The sequence below is a fragment of the Ambystoma mexicanum genome, chromosome 11, assembly GCF_040938575.1.
Source record: "Ambystoma mexicanum isolate Mex_15411 chromosome 11, UKY_AmexF1_1, whole genome shotgun sequence".
Taxonomy (NCBI): Eukaryota; Metazoa; Chordata; class Amphibia; order Caudata; family Ambystomatidae; genus Ambystoma; species Ambystoma mexicanum.
Genome location: NC_090934.1, coordinates 521108276 through 521129213, shown reverse-complemented (window position 1 = coordinate 521129213; position 20938 = coordinate 521108276).

Below are 20938 nucleotides of genomic sequence, written 5' to 3'. Positions count from 1 at the left end.
GCCAGTTCCACCTGTTCTCCGTTCCCCGGCCCACCCCTCCTACTCCTGGTTACATCCGCATGGGGCCTTGCCTCACTGTATTCACAGTTGAGGTAAACTAGGGTGTTTTTTATTCTCCCCTCGCAGGATTCTCAAACTTAGGTGCCCCGGTACCTAATACGCATTACTGTTTGCTCTGAACTGTGGTAAACTAGGGTGTTTTTCTCCCCTCGCAGGATTCTCAAACTTAGGTGGCCCGGTACCTAATACGCATTACTGTTTGCTCTGAACTGTGGTAAACTAGGGTGTTTTTCTCCCCTCGCAGGATTCTCAAACTTAGGTGGCCCGGTACCTAATACGCATTACTGTTTGCTCTGAACTGTGGTAAACTAGGGTGTTTTTCTCCCCTCGCAGGATTCTCAAACTTAGGTAGCCCGGTACCTAATACGCATTACTGTTTGCTCTGAACTGTGGTAAACTAGGGTGTTTTTCTCCCCTCGCAGGATTCTCAAACTTAGGTGGCCCGGTACCTAATACGCATTACTGTTTGTTTGCTCTAATTGTGGTAACTTGTGCCTGCCGCTCACTTCCTGTCTGCGTGCTCTCGGTTCGTCTGTCTCCCCCCCCTCCCTCCTACTCCATGGTGCTCTCTGTCTCGCCTATCTTCTCTAACTGCTTCTCCATTGACTATCCTGCTCTCCTCACTAAATCTGGTAGGAAAAAGTTTAAAAAGGACATCCTGGTCTCCAACCCAGGCCTCCCTATCGCTGACACCTACACTAGTGCCTGCTCTAAGGAAACTCTCACTGACATCCTCTTTTTCGTGCCTTCGCCTGACCTATGGACCCTTCATATGGTCTCTGTGCTCTCTCCTTTCTCCTCCTCTCCCATTAATGGTGGCACCCGTTGGGATGTCCTCTTGGCCCCCTTCCGCTCCTCTAAGGCCATCATTAATGTCTACGCTAATGGGACCATCTTGGTCCAAGGCCCTCAGGCCAACCTTCACCTCTTTGATAGACGCTTCCCACACCTCATCAACTTCCTCTCCTCTCCTGCTGTCCCCCCTCCTCTATCCTTGGCTACCTTGCCTCTACCCTCACTCCCTGCCCCCTCTCGTGCTCCTTCTTCACCTCCTTCTTCAACACCTCCGCAGGGCGTACCTCTGATCTGTACCCCTCCCCGGAAGTTCTTCAAGGATGGCAACCTTCTCCACATTGCCACTCTAAATTCTCGCTCTGCCATCAAGCACTCCTCTGATATCTGTCACCTTCTTGAGGAACTGGACCTCGACGTCCTCTGTCTCACTGAGACATGGTTCACAGCCAGCTCTGCCACCAGCTTTGACACACTCCTACCTGACGGTTACAAGATCCTCTCCATGCCCAGGCCTAACCGTGCAGGGGGTGGTGTTGCCCTTATCTTCCCTGAGTGGATTCCTGCCACTGTCACTCCTACGCAGACCTACTCCTCTTTTGAATGTCTTGTCTGCCGACTCTCTCTCTCTCCTAGCCATTCCCTTACCGTGGCTACTATCTATCGGCCACCTGGTCAAATTTCCTCCTTCCTCTCTGAGTGGGCTGACCTCTCCTCCTCACTCCTGTCCTCAACCACTCAACTCCTCTTGCTTGGCGACTTCAACATCCACCTTGATGCCTCCAGTCCCCCCACTGGTCTCTTTCGTGACCTCTGCGACTCTCTCTCACTCTCTATTCTCCCGTCTGGGCCTACTCACTCTGCTGGGCACACTCTTGATGCTCTGATCTCTTCTGACCTTCCCCTCTCCGTCCCTCTCTCCACTCCTCTCTCCTGGAGTGATCACTTTCTCCTATCCCCCCACCTCACCCTCCCTACTCCACAAGCAAAGCCACCCTCTTCACTGCCACCCACCTTCTCGGTCATCCGACCCATGAAGCGTGTGTCAGTTGAGGCTTTCGCTGCTACCTTCTCGCCCCCCCCTGCCCCTTCGGCTGACTCCCACCCTGACACAGCCCTCTCCATGCTCCACTCTGCTATATCTGTTACTCTTGATATCCTTGCCCCGTCATGAGAATCCGCCTGAAGCCCAAAGCCAAATGTAACTCCTGGTATGACTCGGATCTCGTCACCCTAAAACGCAAGTGCAGGGTTGCAGAGAGGAAATGGCGTGCTTCATGTTCATCCTCTGACAAACTGGCCTGCCGCCTGCTCCAAAGGCAGTACCGGCTCTCCGTTCTCACCAAGAAGAGAGCCCTTATCCAAGCCCGCATCTCTGCGGCATCTAACAACTCCGCCGAACTCTTTAAAAACTGCAAGGAGCTGGCCAACCCTGTTGCAGTCTCTACCTCTCCTGTCCCCTCCCAGGCCCTCTGCACTGCACTGGCCTCTCACTTCATCTCTAAAACTCAGGACATCCTGTCCTCGCTCTCCTCCTTTCACCTCCCTCCCTCCCTTCCCGGCTCTTCCTCTGGCCCTTCTGCAGTCACCCCTCCTCCCTCTTTCTCTGCCTTTCCACTTTTCTCTGCTGACGAGGTTTCCAGACAAGTCCGATCTATGAAAGTCTCGTCTAAACAGGTTCAGCCCTGTTCCTCGAAAACTATCAAGGACCACATCGACACCCTGGCTTCTGCCCTGGCTGACTTTTGCAACCACTCCTTCGCCTCTGGAGTCTTCCCTTCCCCCCTCAAGCACTCCCTTGTGCACCCTCTTCTCAAGAAACCCTCTTCCGACCCCTCCTGCCCGGCTAACTATCGCCCTATCTCCATCACTCCCTTCCTGGGCAAGCTCCTGGAGAAACTGGCCATCTCCCAGCTTAACCTCCATGCTGAATCTGTTGGTAGTCTTCATGACCATCAATCTGGCTTCAGAGCTGCCAGAAGCACGGAAACTGCTCTCCTGAACATCCGTGAAGACCTGCTCTTGAACCTCGATTCCAACACTCCGTGTGTTCTCATTCTGCTCGATCTCTCCTCTGCCTTTGACACTGTCAACCATGCCATCCTGCTCAACTGTCTCCGTGAAAACCTGGGTATCACTGGTCAGGCTCTGGCGTGGCTGACCTCTTTCCTTTCAAATCGACCCTCCCAGGTCCAACTGGGGTCCTTCCTCTCCGACATCTTTTTCTCCACCTGTGGTGTCCCCCAGGGATCTAATCTCTCTCCCTGGCTGTTCAACCAGTATCTGGCACTCCTTGCCCACCGCATCGCCGCTCTCTGCCCTAATTTCCAGTGCTATGCGGACGATACCCAGCTCATTTTCAGGCTACCCTCAGCCTCCCCCTCTCCTTCCCTCATCTCTGACTGTCTGTCTGCTATCCAGGAATGGTGTGCCGCCAATGACCTCTGCCTTAATGCCAGTAAGACTGAGATTCTACTCATCGGTACACCCACTCCCTCCTTCCCTGCAGCTCTCTGGCCTGCCTCCCTTGGCCCCCTCCCTGCTCCTACCTGCAAGGCAAAAAACCTTGGGGTCATCTTCGACTCCACACTCTCCTTCTCTCCTGATATTTCTGACGTCGCTAAGAAGTCACACTACCAGCTGCACCTCCTCAGAGGTATTCTTCCCTTCCTCTCCTTCCCCCAGAAGCTCACTGTCTCCCGAGCCCTGGTTCTCTCGAAGCTGGATTACTGTAACAGCCTCTATCTTAATCTGCCTGCCTCCACTCTCCGCCCTCTGCAACTCATCCAGAACAGAACTGCGAGACTTGTCCTTGGCCTCAAGCCCAGGGACCGTATCTCTCCAGGACTGAAATCTCTACACTGGCTCCCAGTGGCTGCGAGGATAAAGTTCAAAACCCTCTGCATTGTCCACAAGGCCTTCTGGGGCCTGGGTCCTAAATACCTTCCTTCAACTCTCTCTTCCCAAATATCTTCCTTCCCGAGCCCTTCGCTCATCCGCCTCCAACTCCCTCAGGGTCAGCCGCTTCTCGAAGCAACGAGCTGGGGGTAGATCTCTATCCGCGGCAGGGGCCTCCGTCTGGAACAGCCTTCCTGCCTCCCTGAAACTTGAGGAGAACCATCTCCGGTTCCGGAAGCACCTCAAAACCTTCCTCTTTGCTTCTGCTTTCTCTCTCCCTCTCCCCTGCTGAACAGCTAATATCCTTCACTGAAACTGCACTGATTCTGCAACTGGACCACTCTTAACGGCCTCGGTCCTGGGCCCAGCCACTCTCCACTTGCACTGATGCACTGGAACCCCTCTGCACTGCGGGACTGTCTCTTTATCCCTACAGCCCCCCCCCCTTTCCCAGCACTTGTTCTGCACTTACCTTGCACTTGCCACCAGCTGGCCCTATTTATTTATTACATTTACGCCACTTACCTTTGTACTGCACTTCCCCCCTCCCCTTCCCCTTGCACTTTTCCCCCTCCCCCACCCCTGCACTTGCGCGATCTGAATGACACCTGGCCTAGTAGGATAGTTGTCTGTCTCCCCTTTTTCCTCCCCTCCCTGCCTCGTCGCGCCTTGAAACACCTGTGTATAGGCGCGTTACAAATGCCATATCATATCATATCATACAACACGTATTAATGGAATTGAACGGGGCTAACGCGTGCACCAAAAAAGACGTGCTAATCCAGAAACAGGTACGCCAGCAGAAGGCAAGGCGTACGTGGACCCGTGCAGCATAAAAGTGCGCACAAACAACAAACAAGCTCAGACGCTAAGATGAATATACCGTTCCTAGCAGCAGTGGTCGTGGGATACCGCAGGAGGAGGAGGAGGATAGTCAGGGCCAGAATTTTTACACCCATAACCAGCCTTTTTGGGATGCCTGATGACCAGGTGTATGGGAGGTACAGGTTTCCACCTCACATAATACTCGACCTGGTGAGTGAGTGGGAGGATGACCTCACATCACCCACCCGGTGCTCCCAAGCACTGAGCCCCTTGGAAAAGGTACTCAATGTACTGCACTTCTTGGCCACTGGTTCATTTCAGCGGACAAGTGCCATAGTGGGTGGGGGTGTCACAGGCAACGCAGTCACGCTGCCTGCACCAGGTGTTGGCCATCATGACTGCACGCCCATCAGTCCGCAGGCACATATACCTGCCCAGAACACCTGCAGAAAGGCAGGCTGTCGTCCAGGATTTTTACGGGGTGGCACACGTCCCCAAAGTGCTAGGGGCCATTGACTGCACCCATGTGGCTCTACGTCCTCCCTGGGCAACTGAGCACATCTACAGAAACCGCAAGCACTGGCATTCCATCAACGTGCAGGTAGTATGTGATGCCAAGGGAATCATCACCTCAGTATATGCCAACTATCCAGGGTCCACCCATGACAGTGTCATTTACAGAATGTCAACCCTAAACCGGGACTTAGAAGCTGGGCGGCATGGCGATACATGGCTGCTTGGTGAGTATAAATGCCCTTGCACATGCATGCATGTCAGATACTGGGTAATGTCACAACCCCACTAATGATACCCATCATCACCTCACCAGGGGACAGTGCCTACCCTCTGAGCACCCACATGATGACGCCAATTCGGAACCCCACCACACCACCCGAGGTAAGTTACAAAACAGCCCATATTGCAACCCGGGGCATAGTGGAGCACACATTCGGAGTGCTCAAGTCACACTTTCGCTCCCTTGACCGCTCTGGTGGGCAGCTGCTATACGCGCCCCCAGTAGTGTGCAGGATCATAGTGGCAGCATGTGTCCTGCACAATGTTGCAACACGCCGGGGCCTGCCGGTGGACATGGTGGTGCCCCCACATCCCCAACCACAAGCATGGCTGCTGCGCATGGGAGGGGAAGGGCACGTGGTGAGGCAGCCCGTACGCAGCTGGTGGCTAATTACTTCACATAAAATCACACCCCTTTGGAGTGCACACAGCCCTGGCACATACCAGCTGACAATCAATGATGATGTCATAAGGGACAGTCAACTGTCACAACCATGCCAGCCTGAGATTGGTCACCTGGAAGTGTTACATTGTGTGCATTCCTACATACTGAAAGACAACCAATGCTGTGTCACAAAACGACACACATTTATGCTGCATGAATAACTACCCCCTTGCAAAATACAACATGAAAATAGCGCCATGTCACCCAACCCCTCCCCATCTCCGCCACCCAACACACCATGGCATGTCCTGCAATGTGAAAGCAAACAAAGGAATGCACAACACATGACACAAGTGTCACAAAGTGCACTGTCCCAAATGGAAACAGGCCACAGACAATATGCTCCCAGTAATCAATAACAAACAGCACACATGACCAAATACTTACCAGCAACACAATAAAGCAACACAGCATGAAATATCGCCAAAATATGACAGTACAAACTCAAAGTAATTTAAGTCATACAACCTCAATAAGCCAGCACATCGACCCCTTCCAACTCCAGAGTGTTGCTGTCAGGCAAATGTGTCAGTGTACTACATACAACATGAACTGCATCTGCAAAGGAGACGGCCTTGTGAAGACATGAAGAAGGTACCTGTGGATAAGGAGGAAGACATGGATGCACAAGCACATATCAATACACCATGCAGTGTTCAATACAAAAACAAATCCCACTAGGGATGTCCATACAGTTATGACTACAGACTGTAAGTCACTGTCACTTGGTCACACTCTTTGCAAGCCCATGGAAACGGGAAGCAGGAGGGGTGTATTTGTCAGGAACCCAAGCATCTAACCCAAACACAGGACAAGCCTGCATGTGCCCAGCCGGAATACACAGTGGATACCCACGGGAGCCACACACGGAAACACACTGTAGAAAAATTAAACAAATTAAAAATGGCCATGTTGGGGTCGGGGGGGATGCCACCCAGGAGGTCCGAGGACAGGGTGCACACCAACACCCACCTTTGTGGATGCTGCAAAAAAAAACACCTCCATGGGTTCATGGCCTGCACGGCTACGCTACTGTGGGAGAAGTGCTGCTGTCACAATCATCCCCCTCTGCTGCTGCATCAGGAGGTGGTGGTGCTATGGGAGGCAGCCCACGCAAAGCCCTGGTATGGTCCTCCATGGCAGCAAGCATGCGGGTGTGGAAGGTTTCGTTCTGGAGTATGATAGTATGGAGATCCCCATGCAGCACCTGATGGGTTGCCTGCACTTCTGCACGCATGGCCTCCCGTGATTCCTGGATATCCTCCCGAGTTGCCTGCAGCTCAGCTGAGAGTGAACGTGTGAGCCGCTCCAGCTGCTGTTCTGTCCTCAAATGTGTAGAAGCCTCAAGTTCAACAAGAGTCTCCCTGTGGTTATGGAGTTCTACCCTCACGGCTTCCCTGTGGCCCTGTGACTCTATAGAAATGGCTTCCCGCAGAGTCTTCAGTGCCACCCGTCGGTCCCTGTTGGACGCCAACATGTCTTCCCTGTGTGATCGGCAAATGGAATCTGTTGCCTGCTGTTGTTGCTCCATCTGCCTTTCAGGGGGGATAATGGAAGTGGCCACCCTCTCCATTGCCTGAGCCATCATTTCAACTGATGCTGACTGTTGGGTTGCCATATCGTACAAGGAGTTTTCCCAGACAGTATTGTCTGGTGGCGTACGGCCACCGTGTCGGCGGGCACCAGACCTGTTCGGGGCAAGGCGATCTGCACCTTGCTGTGCTGGCACTGACTGAGGCTGCAGGCCTGCATTCCCCCTCTGATCTGCTGGCCCAGGAACAGGATCAGATGTTGTGGAGTGTGATCCTGCATCCGTAACCGCCAAAGGCGGACTTACCAACACTGACATCCCCATAGAGGGTTCTACCCCTGGTGCAGGTGGGTTCTACAGAACAGAATCCCTGCCAGAAACACTCACCTGCGACGGCACATAAGTCTCATCATCTGATTCAGCACCTGAATAGAGGTCTGGGGAGGTGCACCCAGAGACACCCCTGGACAGTACGGTCTGCATTACAAAAGGGTTTTCACCACCACCACACCACGTCCCCCACTGGCACCCGGTTGTGCCTGAGATTCCTCCTGGGTCTGCACCATCTCCTCATCTCAACAGCATCAAGTGTGTCATCACCTGCAAAAACATCAAACACAAAAAATGGAACAGGCATTAGCACCACAGCACACACATAGGCCTGACAAGCCAGAGATCCAGTACATGATTTACACATGTCCACATGACTATAACCCTGGCATGCATGCACTGTCACTGAGTTGGAAGGGGAGGCAAAAAGCAGACACTGATGACACCAAGATAGAAAAGCAACACATTTGCTGCATGGTGGGTAGCACTGGCATCACACATTAGCCTGTGAGTGGCATGTCCAATACACCTACATGACACATGCCAGCACACAGATGGCATATAGCATAGCCATGGTACATTTGACAAGTACAGCCATATGTCAGTGAATGAGTACTGTCAGCCATCCATGTGAGATGGACATGAGGAGATGAACAATGCTACATAGTGTGACAAAATACACATGTGCCACTCACTGCAACACATCCAGTGTACAGGAATACAGTGATTGCAGGCAGATGTACACATCAATGGTTGGTCACTTAAACATGACAGGAAACAACTATCAAGTACCATATTCAAACAGGCACCAAAAATCAATGTGAGCAGGCCAATACTCAATCAGCCTGAATGGTCTAATCATTCACATAACAAGGTAACAAATGTGGGCCAATGTGGGGTGTAATCAATGACAGAAGCATGTCACATATGTGACAATAGGGCTGAAAAATGTGTCGCAAAAGTGGGAGAATTGAAACAATCAGCCTGAATGAACGCTGAAAAAATCTGAACAATCTTTTTGCAAGATGACAGTTCAAGGGCAGCTGCAGTAATGTGGTGCTATATGGCTACTGCGGGCAGAAGGGATACTGTCATACCCAAATCCAAGGTCAGCGAATGTTTTGGAGGAAGCACATGGGTGACCCATACCACTCAGGGGCACCCTCACCTGGCACTCAATCAGAACCCGTCACCCACACAACATACACATGGATTACACACACATGCATAGGCAGTCACCGGACAATGCGTCGTAATCTGGTAGGTCTCCCACGCCTTGGATTTTTTCCCTTGTGACGAAGGTTCCAGCAACAGACTTATGTTCAGTGAGTTGGTTGTCCTCTTGTGGAGACCCACCACCAGTCACCAGAGTAGAAGCATGATTTGAGGCCAGCTTGTTCTTTGCTCTGCGTTTCAGGTCATTCCAGCGCTTGTAGCAATCATCATCTGAGCGCCTCACAAATCCAAGGGCACTAATGTGGTCCGCGATGGTCTGCCAGTGTGCCTTACGTTGACCAGGTGTGGTTTTGCACCCTGCAGTCACCACCATTTTGCGGCTATGTGCAGACACATAGGCCACTAGTGCATCAGGTTTGGCGTCATTAAAGCTAGGCTTCCTTGCCGGAGTGTGTAGCTGTGTCTGGAGTCTCAGCCTGTAGTGCCAGAGCACCCTTCTTCCTCTTTTTCAAAGGTGGTGCGGATCCTGAGTGGCTTACGCCACTCTGGTCAGTAGGGGCAGAAGCGACGGTGGACTGGGTACTAGGAGTGTGCAAATGCACAATGACCATAGGTCTTGGTGCAGGCATTGGCTGCAGGGTGATGTTGGAAGGGGCAGCATCGGTTTGATGGACCGGGACTGACACTGTCCTGGCTGGGAGACTCAGAGCTGGGGTGGATTGAGCTGCAGCTGCCCCTGCAGCCTCCCCACCCTGCCTACTTGGGGCAGCAGATGACATAGCTGCACCAGATCCACGTGGCCTGGTGACACCAACTTGCACCGCCACACCTGGCGTAGACCTGCTGACCTGGTAGTCAGCCTGGGAGTCATCCTGTGCCGGTTCAGGTGCCACAATAGGCTGGTCCAACAAGGGCTGAGCTGGGATGGTGTCAGCTATGTTTCCCACAACCATGGTGGGGTGGGGCATCGGCGTCCCTGATTGCTCCTCCACACATGGGGGTCTAGGGGCACCCTGCAAATCATGGTCACGTCCCCTACCGCGCCCACCATGCCCACCTTTTGGAGGTCGGCCACCTTTGCCTTCCTTACCGCTTGGTCGCCTCCCAACCATGACACTGATGTTGTGCGTATGGGAGTAGCAGTAAACGATTGTCCTGGGCAATTGGGGGTGAAAGGGCTAGGGTACTAGATGGAATTTGTACCCTATTGCTCTAGTAAGGCTGTCTGTGACCCCTGGGGGAAGATGACGGGTCACGCAACGCACAGGCACCCCGAAAACAAAAAATGACGTGCACGCAACCCCTCGTAGACCACATGCGTGGAAAAATGAACCCGCACTACGCTGTGGCACCCAGGAACACAAAAATAAGCATACGCGTTTTACACGTAGCCTAGAATGACCTCTGAAGGGGTACGCGACACACGGGGCAAGCACAGTTGGTAAATACATGCGCGACTCACTGTCTGCCTGGAAAAAGAACGTGAAAAAGACGCACGTGTGCGCGTTGCAACACCCCCGCCAAAAGAAGAATTGTACGCTGTCTGAGGAAACAGGCCCTACAAAAAAAATGAACGCTGTCAGAGGTAACAGGGAGTACGAACTTGAAACACTGTGAAGTAATTGCGTGTGAACCGACAAGAAGTACAGAATTCACCCTCTCGCTCTCCACGAAAAGCACGTACAAGGAAATCGGGTCCTACACGTACCTTTTAAACGGGCCCACACATACAACGTCACTTATGCGTGTACACGCTACGGCCCTTTCCTCCAATTACATGAGCTGACACTCGGACGTGGAGTTTTTGGACGTGTAGGATGAACATGCACCCGTGTTGAGGGAAACGCCTGCGTGCGTCACATCACAGACGCGTAGGCCCTTTCCTTGGATTACACACATTCACACGCAGACGTGCAGTTTTTTCATGCGCCCTGAACCACTATGCCCATGTCACGAGGGAAACGCCCGCGCGCGTAACATCACAGATGCGCTTACGCGCTAAGGGCCTTTCCTCGAATTACACGCAGATGTGCAAGATTTTCACGTGCAAAATCACTCTGTATCAAGCTGGCCATGCAACAACACACGTAAGACCACGCTCCTGCCCAGAAGGCCGAATTACTGCCCCCCAGAGCCCCGAGCATGCTCCCACCTGCCATCTGTTGCTGCCTGCCTGCTGCCCACGTGCCCTGCTATTTGGTGCCTGCACGTCAGCCAGGGTTCCAGTTGCTGTGTCCATCCCTGCTGGAACAGAAGACTCCCGACTGGGATACCATCGCTCCACAGCCCAGCCCCAGGACCCAGTTGCCCACCCACGCCTGCCTCGTGGGTCGCCATGTCGGGGCAAACACCATCTGAGACCACTGGCGACCCCCAGCCAGGGAGGCAGAGGGCCACCAGCTTCAGTGTGAAGGAAGTTGGTGTCCTGGTGGAGCATGTCCTGGGGCATTTTGATGCCCACTTCAGAACATCACGCGCCAACAAGGAAGGATGGGAGAGGATCTGGGATGACGTAGTGGTTGCCATCAACGCGGAGGGGTTGGCAACCCGCGACATCAAGTACATCAAGAAGCGCTGGGAGGACTTCAGGTCCAGGACCCTCTACAAGGCCCAGCGCCTCGCGGAGGATGGCCGTGGTCAGCGTGAGTGACATGCAAATGAGGGTCCTGGAACGCATATGCCCAGCGCTCCACGCCCAGATCCTTCGGAGGCAGACCCATCTGGAGTTGAGTGGTAAGTGGCCAAGCATTGTTGTGTGAGACAGGGCATGTTGCAGTGTACTGGTGGTCTGATACTTGCATGTATATGTGACATAGGCCATGTATGAATGTGTGTGTGCAGGGACATCATGGTCATGCATGTGAGATCAGTAATGTGTGAACCACATGGTTGGTGCATGTGTTACAATGCAACATGGGAGCTGTATGCCAAATGCACACATGAACGCATGCCAGTGTCTGTTCTTGGACATGGAGGGGGTGTGAGGGATGGGTACTGCTGTCATGTACATGTATGGTGTGTGTGTCTGAAAAGTGTGTGTGTGATTTTGAAACGCCATGGATGCATGACACATGTCCGTGATGATGTGTACAATCACTCATGCAGTGCGGTCACCGTTGTATGTACTGTGTCTATCCACTGTGTCTGTGATGTACAAGCCATGATGCATGACCCTCCAGTGATGTGTGTGCATGGGATCAGTGTGAGCCATGATGCATGTGAGTTTCAAGGCAACATTTTGGTTAATAGAGGCCCTTGTACATGGATGCTGATGTTGATTGCAGGCGCTGTGCCTGTTTCTCCATGTGTGTTGTGTGCATTCACCCATGTGTCGTGGAGGGACAGGATGGAAGTGACGCTTGACACTGCCACTCATGTGTTATTGCTTCCTGTCTAGGGGAATATTGTACTGTACCCTGATGCTTGTGTTCTATGTCTCCCTCTACCCAGCGTCAAGTGAAGAAGAGGGCGGAGATGGCGCTGTGGAGCCAAGCAGTGGGGATGCCTCCAACGGGCGGCGACGTAAGGCCCAGCCACCCTCCCAGGACTTGCCATCAGCCGGGAGCGAGGGGGCTGGTGCCGCGTCTGCCACTACGGCTGTGGTGGAAGGGCCAGGTGAGCCCCCACAGGGGCTTGCAATGGCAGAAGACGGTGTGGAGACATCCAGGTTGGTGGTCTCCACAGATGAGGAGGAGCCCACTACTGAGCCGCACATGGGGCCTGGTGGGGGTAGTATCACTGGTGCAAGTGGTGCAGTCCAGGGCCAGGGTCAGGTGGCAGGACAGGTCACCGCAGAGGGGCCTGTGCATGTTGATGTCCTTGACCCTGTGACTGCACCACCATGCACCAGCAGGGATGTCCCACCCCAGGCCCGTCCGCAGGTAGGGGAGAGTGCCATGTCATCTGCCTCTCCACTACCTGCGGACGAGGGGTCCCATGAACGTATGGGCTCTGTCCTGATTGGTGTCGCGTTGAGCACGCGTGACATTCGTGATGACGTGCGTTCTTCCTGGGCGGAGAATGCACGCCATCACGAACACTCTGGTGGACCTCTCCTCCTCTGTGGAGACTATGCACCAGTCGTTCTCCCTGCCGTCTTTCGGACCAGATTCCACCAGGGCCCCCTGTGGACCTGGCCTGACCAACACAGCCAGCTTGGTGGAGATCCCATCCCTGCCACAGTTGGGAGTCGGCAGTCCAGCAGGGGTGGACACCACAACTGGAGACCAGCTGATGGAGGATGTGCAGACATCATCGGACAGGGCTCATGGACAGCAGCAGCAGGAGCAGGCTCTAGGTGGGAGCAATGATGACTCGGGGCCATTGCCATCAGGGGGGCAGGCATCGGCCAGAGGGCAGGAAGACCCTGGAATGGGTGTGTTTTCTGTGTGGCTGCGGTTGGGCCAGCGTATAGGTGCGGAGCGGTGGCTGGCGGAAGAGGCGCTGCTCACCATGGTAAGGGCAGAGTTCTCCATGCGTCGGGCGTTGAGGCGGGCAGAGTGCCTCGAGGCGACTCGCAGGGAGTTGGAACAGGCCATGAGTTCGATGATGCCCTGGCCGAAACCATCACTGAGTGAGCCGCAAGACTTGCCCTTCGCCCTTGTAAATAGTTTATAGTGTTAGGTTTCCTTTTTCTTTTTATTTTGGGGTTTTTGGACTATGCCCCACACTTTTGTATATAGTTTTTTTGTTAGGTAGGTTATTAGATAGGTTTCATTTGTTTCGTTGGGCTCATGGACCCTTGAAAATTGGATTGTACATAGTTGGACGTTGGATTTATTTGGACATTTTGATTTCATTTCACCATGGATCAATGGATTTACCTTTTTCCGTTTCATTTGGATTTGGTTTGGTGGACAGAGATTTTTGGCCATTTTTCTTTTGGATTACTTTTTTATTTTTTTTATTTGGACATGCATTTCATTTCATGTTTGCCATTATTTTATGCTTTAAGTGTTTTCAATTGATTTTCTTGTTAATACATTTTGATCTTTTACTTCAATGTGTGGGATTCACTCATTAGGTTCATGCATGTTGACATGTGGGTTTATTCAATCAATGGAAACCTGTGTGTGTGTGTGTGTGACAGACATGTGTTGATGTACATAGTTGACTTTTGGTTTGTGTCACGAGATGGGCATGTCACTGCTGGGTGGATGAGTGGGTGGGGGGACATGAGTGGGGGCCTGCTGGCAGGTGCCCCTCACTGCTGGGGGTGGGGGTTCTGGGGGACATGAGTGGGGGCCTGCTGGCAGGTGCCCCTAACTGATGGGGGAAGGGGATGCTGGGGGACATGAGTGGGGGCCTGTGTTAAGCGGAAAACCTGTGCAGTTCCCTCTGGGACCACTGCAAAAGATTTAGGCTTACAGGTGTTGGCAGTAAACCCACTTGGTAGCTGTCTGTACCCCACAGATTCACCTGCTAGCTGTGGCTGAGCAGTCAGACCTCTCTCAAGAAAAGTTAGGCAGTATGTGGAGTATACAAAATAGGGCAATTTACACAGTAGAACAAGCAAACACGGGACAGAGCTTGGGTGTAAAGATATATAGGTATTTATTTATAACAACACATCTATGAAAAACACTCTGGCACTAATACGGCAAACAACTTCAATTACAATTACTATAAGTAAATCAATCCCCCTAACAATAGTTCACCAAGTCTAGGTTCAACTGCACCACTTATTTGCAGACAGAGGTGAATGCTTTAACCTAGATGGCACTCTAGTATTCGTTAGGATGGGAGAGAAAAAGGCAGGGTATGAAACCAACTCGGTACCAACACTTTTACGAACAAATGCAAGGCAAATAAGGCAGGGTCTACTGTAGATCGCAAAGTCAGAGGCCAGGCCCACTCGGAGAGAGGCAAGGCGATATGTCCCAAAAAGTATCACAGTGGCAATGCACTTCAAGTCTTTGTTGCAAATTGTTATAGAAAGATTGGACTAGTTCAGAATAGAAAGTTAACAAAGCTTGGAGGCGACCCAATGGAGAGGCGAGGATTAAGACACCTCACGCTACCCGTCACGAGGGAAGCCAGGCGGATACGGTACCTTGTATGTGGAGAGACAGCTCCGGCGGGGGCAGTTGTTACTGGTGGTGGATGCAAGTCGGGGCTTTGCCAAGAGAAGAGATGATCTCGTCGTCGATGGAAAGTTGAAGATCGTTGCACCACCAGGGAAGAGACCAGCCGCGGAGTGCTCCGTCACAAGGCACCACCTTTTGGTCACGGTACAGGGGTAGTGGCTATCCGGTTGCCGGGGTGCTCTGCAGGACAATTTGACCACTACATCCTGGAACGAAGAAAAAGCAAAGGGGGACTGGTTGTTCCCACCAGTCAGGGGAAGAAGACTCTCCGGCGGGGAGATCTCCTCTGTCGTCGGGAAGTGGTGAGTCTGCTCAGCAGGGCTCCACCGGAGGTGTCGTCGTTGCAGGTCGGCTCAGCGTTACCCTCGACGGATTCTTAGGTCCTGTGGCGACTTCTGAAGATCCAGTCCAAAAAGCCCTGCTTTTATGCAGAAAACCCCCATTCAGTCAGCCTAGCTGTCAATCAAAACACGCTAAGTGGTGAGCTGGGTGGCTCACCACTTGGGCCAATCACACCAGAGTGCGACTTGAGTTGGCAAGGCAACTCAGTCCAGGGTGCCTAAACCCCCTCCCACACCCCCTGTGGTACCCAGACAGAATGGCACCACTTTGGAGGGCCTCTGTACAGAAGCCCGCCAAAAGTGGAACAAAGGGCTCAACCTTTGGTTTAGGAGTCACAGAGATGAACAGAGACGCCATTTTAAAAAACGAGTTCTGGCAGAAAATACCAACCGATAGATTTATTTAAGATAAATAAACTGGTGGTATGTTAGAGATTAACGAGAAAAAGTATTAACCTCCAACAATGGGAAGAATCCCATAGGATTATATTCAGGGTCGAATATAACAAGTAGTTTCCACTGCCACCAGCCAAAACTCGACGAGGGGGGACGGGGCAGTGCCCCCTCGAATTACAGACCCAGGAGTAATCGAATTACCCCTACTAGTACGTCCACAATAGGATGGTTTGTACTAGTTCTGTTAGTAAATATAGGTCTAGTAAAGCCAATGGTGACTTTACATGCCTTGGGAGACAGTAGTCAGTCCCAGGGTATGGAGTCTATGGTGGGGATCCTCTAGGACGCCCCAGTGTTACGGCATGGAGGCTGCGGTATAACACACATAAGAAAACATATGAGACCCTATGGAGTAAAAGACCCCATAGCCCATAGAACACATTGACATTCACAGGAATTAACCACATTCATGACCAAGAGTGGGAGAAAAGAGTCTCACTCTTGGCAGGATGGAAAAAAAACAAACTCCAGAAATCCAGCAAAGCTGCTGGGGGACTCACTAGGTTAGGAAATTCAGCCTAAACAGAGAATTCTCCCTAACACTCGCCCCCCCCAGACTAAGGGACAGGAGGATTTAATCCACTCCTGGATGAATCTCATACCTCTAGTTGATGACATACATCCTAGAGAGACCATCAGCATTTTGGTGGTGACACCCTGACCTGTGTTCAATGGTGAAATCAAAGGTTTTCCTTTGTAAGCTATATGACCTACAAACCTTCCTAGGAACATCAGTCTTTTTAAGTTTATAGGGGATCTGGTTGACCAGTCCCTCAGAAGTTGATACAACTACTGAACCTATGATAGGCTTTTTCAAGGAGTCCTTATAAAGAAACTCCTTAGATCGAGAGGGGCCTCCAGAGGTCTTCCCTACCTCTCAGTTGAGAGAAGGTTGGGTTTTAGGCCTCTTGGTTGGAGGGGATGGAGATAAGCAAGGTACATGCTTCTCCTTCCTCTGAGATCTTACCTTACCTACTTTAGGAGTTTCCCCCTTAAGTCTAGGAATTGGGTTGGAGTCTTCTGTGGAAGGTCCAACAGTCTGAAGGTTTTTGGCCTTAGACTTTTCTTTTCTGGTTTTCCACCAGCACTGAGAATTACCAGTTCTCTTAGGCCTAGTTAGGGTTTCAGTAGGTCTATCCTCCTCTTCCTCAGAAGCAGGGGGAGTTACAGACTCTTTAACTGGGGGAACAATGATGGAGCTTGGTTGGGGCTCCCATTTCCCTAACATGTTAGCCTGAAATGTGCCTGGGTCAGAGGGCAACTTACCAACACCAGGGCTTGTAGTGGGGTTCTCAGTAGAGATTCCCACAGGCTTAGATGGGTTCCTTAAGGTGGCCTCTCTAGCCATTTTGGTTTGGTTCTGGGTCTCCATACTGGGAGGCCTGGGGGTACTGGATACTACTCCTAGAGTTCTTAGATCATTCCCCAACAGGACTCTCCCAGGCACCTCAGTCTGAACACTGACAGGAATCAACACTGTCATGTCATTACACTGAATGAGGGCTGGTAGAATTGGAACCATTTGGACAGGGCCTCCAGACATCTTAGTGGGACCTTTGGGTGCCTTAGCAACATCCTCAGGCCTGAAAAAGCTTTTGTCCACTACTGTTCTGCTGGCCCCAGAGTCTCGCCTGGCAGGAGTATCCTGGCCATTGACAAGAACACTGTCCACATAATAACATTTAGAGTTTTCTGGTATAGAGTCATACACACTCCTATTCTGATTACTAACCAGAGCCATTGACTCTACTGCTACACTTGCTTGAAGAACCCAAGGTTCTTCAGCAAAGACTTCAAAGTGAGCACTAGTCATTTGGACTTCCTCCTCAGGAGTGAAGGCTAAGGAGACTGTGCTGATCCCAGTAGGTTTACCCTTACATTTTGGATCTCCTTTGATGTGGTCAGTTGCCCCACAGAGATAGCATGTTCCAAATGCTCTCTGGAATGGTGGCTTGTTCTGACCTCCTTCTGGTTTGTGGCCAGAAGGTACACTAGCCTGTTGTGGTTTTCCCTGGGGCTTACCCTGGTTATTTTGTTGTTTGGGGCCCTCTTTGGGTTGGGAGGTATTAGAATTCTCTTTTGAGTCTTTGTTAGGCTGTTTTCCCTCATCCTTTTTCTGAGTTGCCCCAGAATCCTTATGAGTAGCCCTGTTGGCAACCCACAAGTCAGCAGCCTTAGCTAGCTTCCTGGAATCCAATTCCCTCGAATCAGCCAAGTGCTGTCTGAGCTCAGGAGAACAGGCATCATAAATAGACTCGAACATAAAAAGATTCTTCATACCCTCATAAGTGTTCACTTTGAGTGGGACATGAGTGGGGGCCTGCTGGCAGGTGACCCTCACTGCTGGGGGGTGAGGGTGCTGGGGGACATGAGTGGGACATGAGTGGGGGCCTGCTGCCAGGTGACCCTCACTGCTGGGGGGTGGGGGTGCTGGGGGACATGAGTGGGACATGAGTGGGGGCCTGTTGGCAGGTGACCCTCACTGCTGGGGGGTGGGGGTGCTGGGGGACATGAGTGGGGGCCTGCTGGCAGGTGACCCTCACCACTGGGGGTGGGGGTGCTGGAGGACATGAGGGGGGCATGAGTGGGGACCTGCTGGCAGGTGACTCTCACTGCTGGGGGGTGGGGGTGCTGGGGGACATGAGTGGGACATGAGTGGGGGCCTGCTGGCAGGTGACCCTCCCTGTGGGGGGTGGGGGTGCTGGGAGACATGAGTGGGAGCCTGCTGGCATGTGCCCCTCACTGCTGTTGGGTGGGGGTGCTGGGGGACATGAGTGGGGGCCTGCTGGCAGGTGCCCATCACTGCTGGGAGTGGGGGTGCTGGGGGACATGAGTAGGGGCCTGCTGGCAGGTGACCCTCACTGCTGGGGGGTGGGGGTGCTGGGGGACATGCGTGGGGGCCTGCTGGCAGGTGACCCTCACTGCTGGTGGGTGGGGGTGCTGGGGACATGAGTGGGGGCCTGCTGGCAGGTGCCCCTCACTGCTGGGGGGTCGGGGTGCTGGGGACATGAGTGGGGCCTGCTGGCAGGTGCCCCTCACTGCTGGGGTGGGGGTGCTGGGGGACATGAGTGGGGGCCTGCTGGCAGGTGACCCTCACTGCTGGGGGTTGGGGGTGCTGGGAGACATGAGTGGGGGCCTGCTGGCAGGTGCCCCTCACTGCTGGGGGGTAGGGGTGCTGGGGGACATGAGTGGGACATGAGTGGGGGCCTGTTGGCAGGTGCCCCTCATTGCTGGGGGGTTGGGGTGCAGGGGGACATGAGTGGGGGCCTGCTGGCAGGTGCCCCTCACTGCTGGGGTATGGGGGTGCTGGGGAACATGAGTGGGACATGAGTGAGGGCCTGCTGGCAGGTGACCCTCATTGCTGGGGGTGGGGGTGCAGGGGGACATGAGTGGGGGCCTGCTGTCAGGTGACCCTCACTACTGGGGGGTGGGGGTGCTGGGGGACATGAGAGGGACATGAGTGGGGGCCTGCTGGCAGGTGCCCCTCACTGCTGGGGGTGGGGGTGCTGGGGAACATGAGTGGGACATGAGTGGGGGCCTGCTGGCAGGTGACTCTCACTAGGCAGGTGACCCTCACTACTGGGGGTGGGGGTGCTGGGGCCATGAGTGGGACATGAGTGGGGGCCTGCTGGCAGGTGACCCTCACTGCTGGGGGGTGGGGGTTCTGGGGTACATGAGTGGGGGCCTGCTGGCAGGTACCCCTCGCTGCTGGGGGATGGGGGCGCTAGGGGACATGAGTGGGACATGAGTGGGGGCCTGATGGCAGGTGACCCTCACTGCTGGGGGTGGGGGTGCTGGGGGACATGAGTGGGGGGCTGCTGGCAGGTGACCCTCACTGCTGGGGGGTGGGGGTGCTGGGAGACATGAGTGGGGGCCTGCTGGCAGGTGACCCTGACTACTGGGGGGTGGGGGTGCTGGGGGACATGAGTGGGACATGAGTGGGGGCCTGCTGGAAGGTGCCCCTCACTGCTGGGGGGTGGGGGTGCTGGGGGACATGAGTGGGGGCCTGCTGGCAGGTGACCATCACTGCTGGGGGAGTGGAGGTGCTGCGGGACATGAGTTGGTGATCACTAGTGCAAGGTGACATGTGGCCTGGCTGGGGGCATGCCCATGGTGGATGGACTGCCTGTGGGACATGACCAGGGGTGCTGGGTAGTCCCCTGTGGTGTGGTTTGCCTGCAGGGTCCGTGGAGGGGGTAGAGGGGACACCTGTGAGAACCCACACTGCCAATTGACATGTGGGACTCCCCGCGCACCCTTCTGGATACACGTACCCCGCTCTGACAGCGAAAGCATGTGTGTAACTTCCCCGTACCACGTTATACACGTACCCTGCTCGCACAGGTGCGAATCGCGTGTGAAATTTCCCATGCACCCCAGTAATTCACGTACCCCGCACGCACAGGGCCAATCGCGTGTGAAACTTCACGCGCACCCCAGTGATCCATGTACCCCGCACGCACAGGGCCAATCGCGTGTGAAACTTCCAGCGTACCCCAGTAATCCACGTAGCCCACACGCACAGGGCCTGCCGCGTGTGAAACATACCGTGCACCCCCCAAAAAACACGTACCCCGCATGCACAGGGCCAATCGCGTGTGAAACTTCCCTCGCACCCCAGTAATCCACGTACCCCACACGCACAGGGCCAATCACGTGTGAAACTTCCTGCGCACCCCAGTAATCCATGTACCCCGCTCGCACAGGCCCAATCGCATGTGAAACTTCCCACACACCCCAATAATCCATGTAGCCCGCACGCACAGGGCCTGCTGCGTGTGAAACTTCCCGTGCACCCCAGTAATCCACGTACCCCGCTCGCACAGACCCAATCGCGTGTGAAACTTCCCGCGCACCCCAGTAATCCACATAACCCGCATGCACAGGGCCTGCCACATGTGAAACTTCCCGCGCACCCCCCATATCCATCTACCCCGCATGCACAGGGCCAATCACGTGTGAAACTTCCCACGCACCCCAGTATTCCACGTAGCCCGCACACACAGGCCCAATCGCGTGTGAAACTTCCCATGCACCCCAGTAATCCACGTACCCCGCTCACACAGGCCCAATCGTGTGTGAAACTTCCCGCACACCCCAGTAATCCACGTAGCCCGCACGCACAGGGCCTGCCGTGTGTGAAACTTCCTGCGCACCCCCCAAATCCACGTACCCCGCACGCACAGGCCCAATTGCGTGTGAA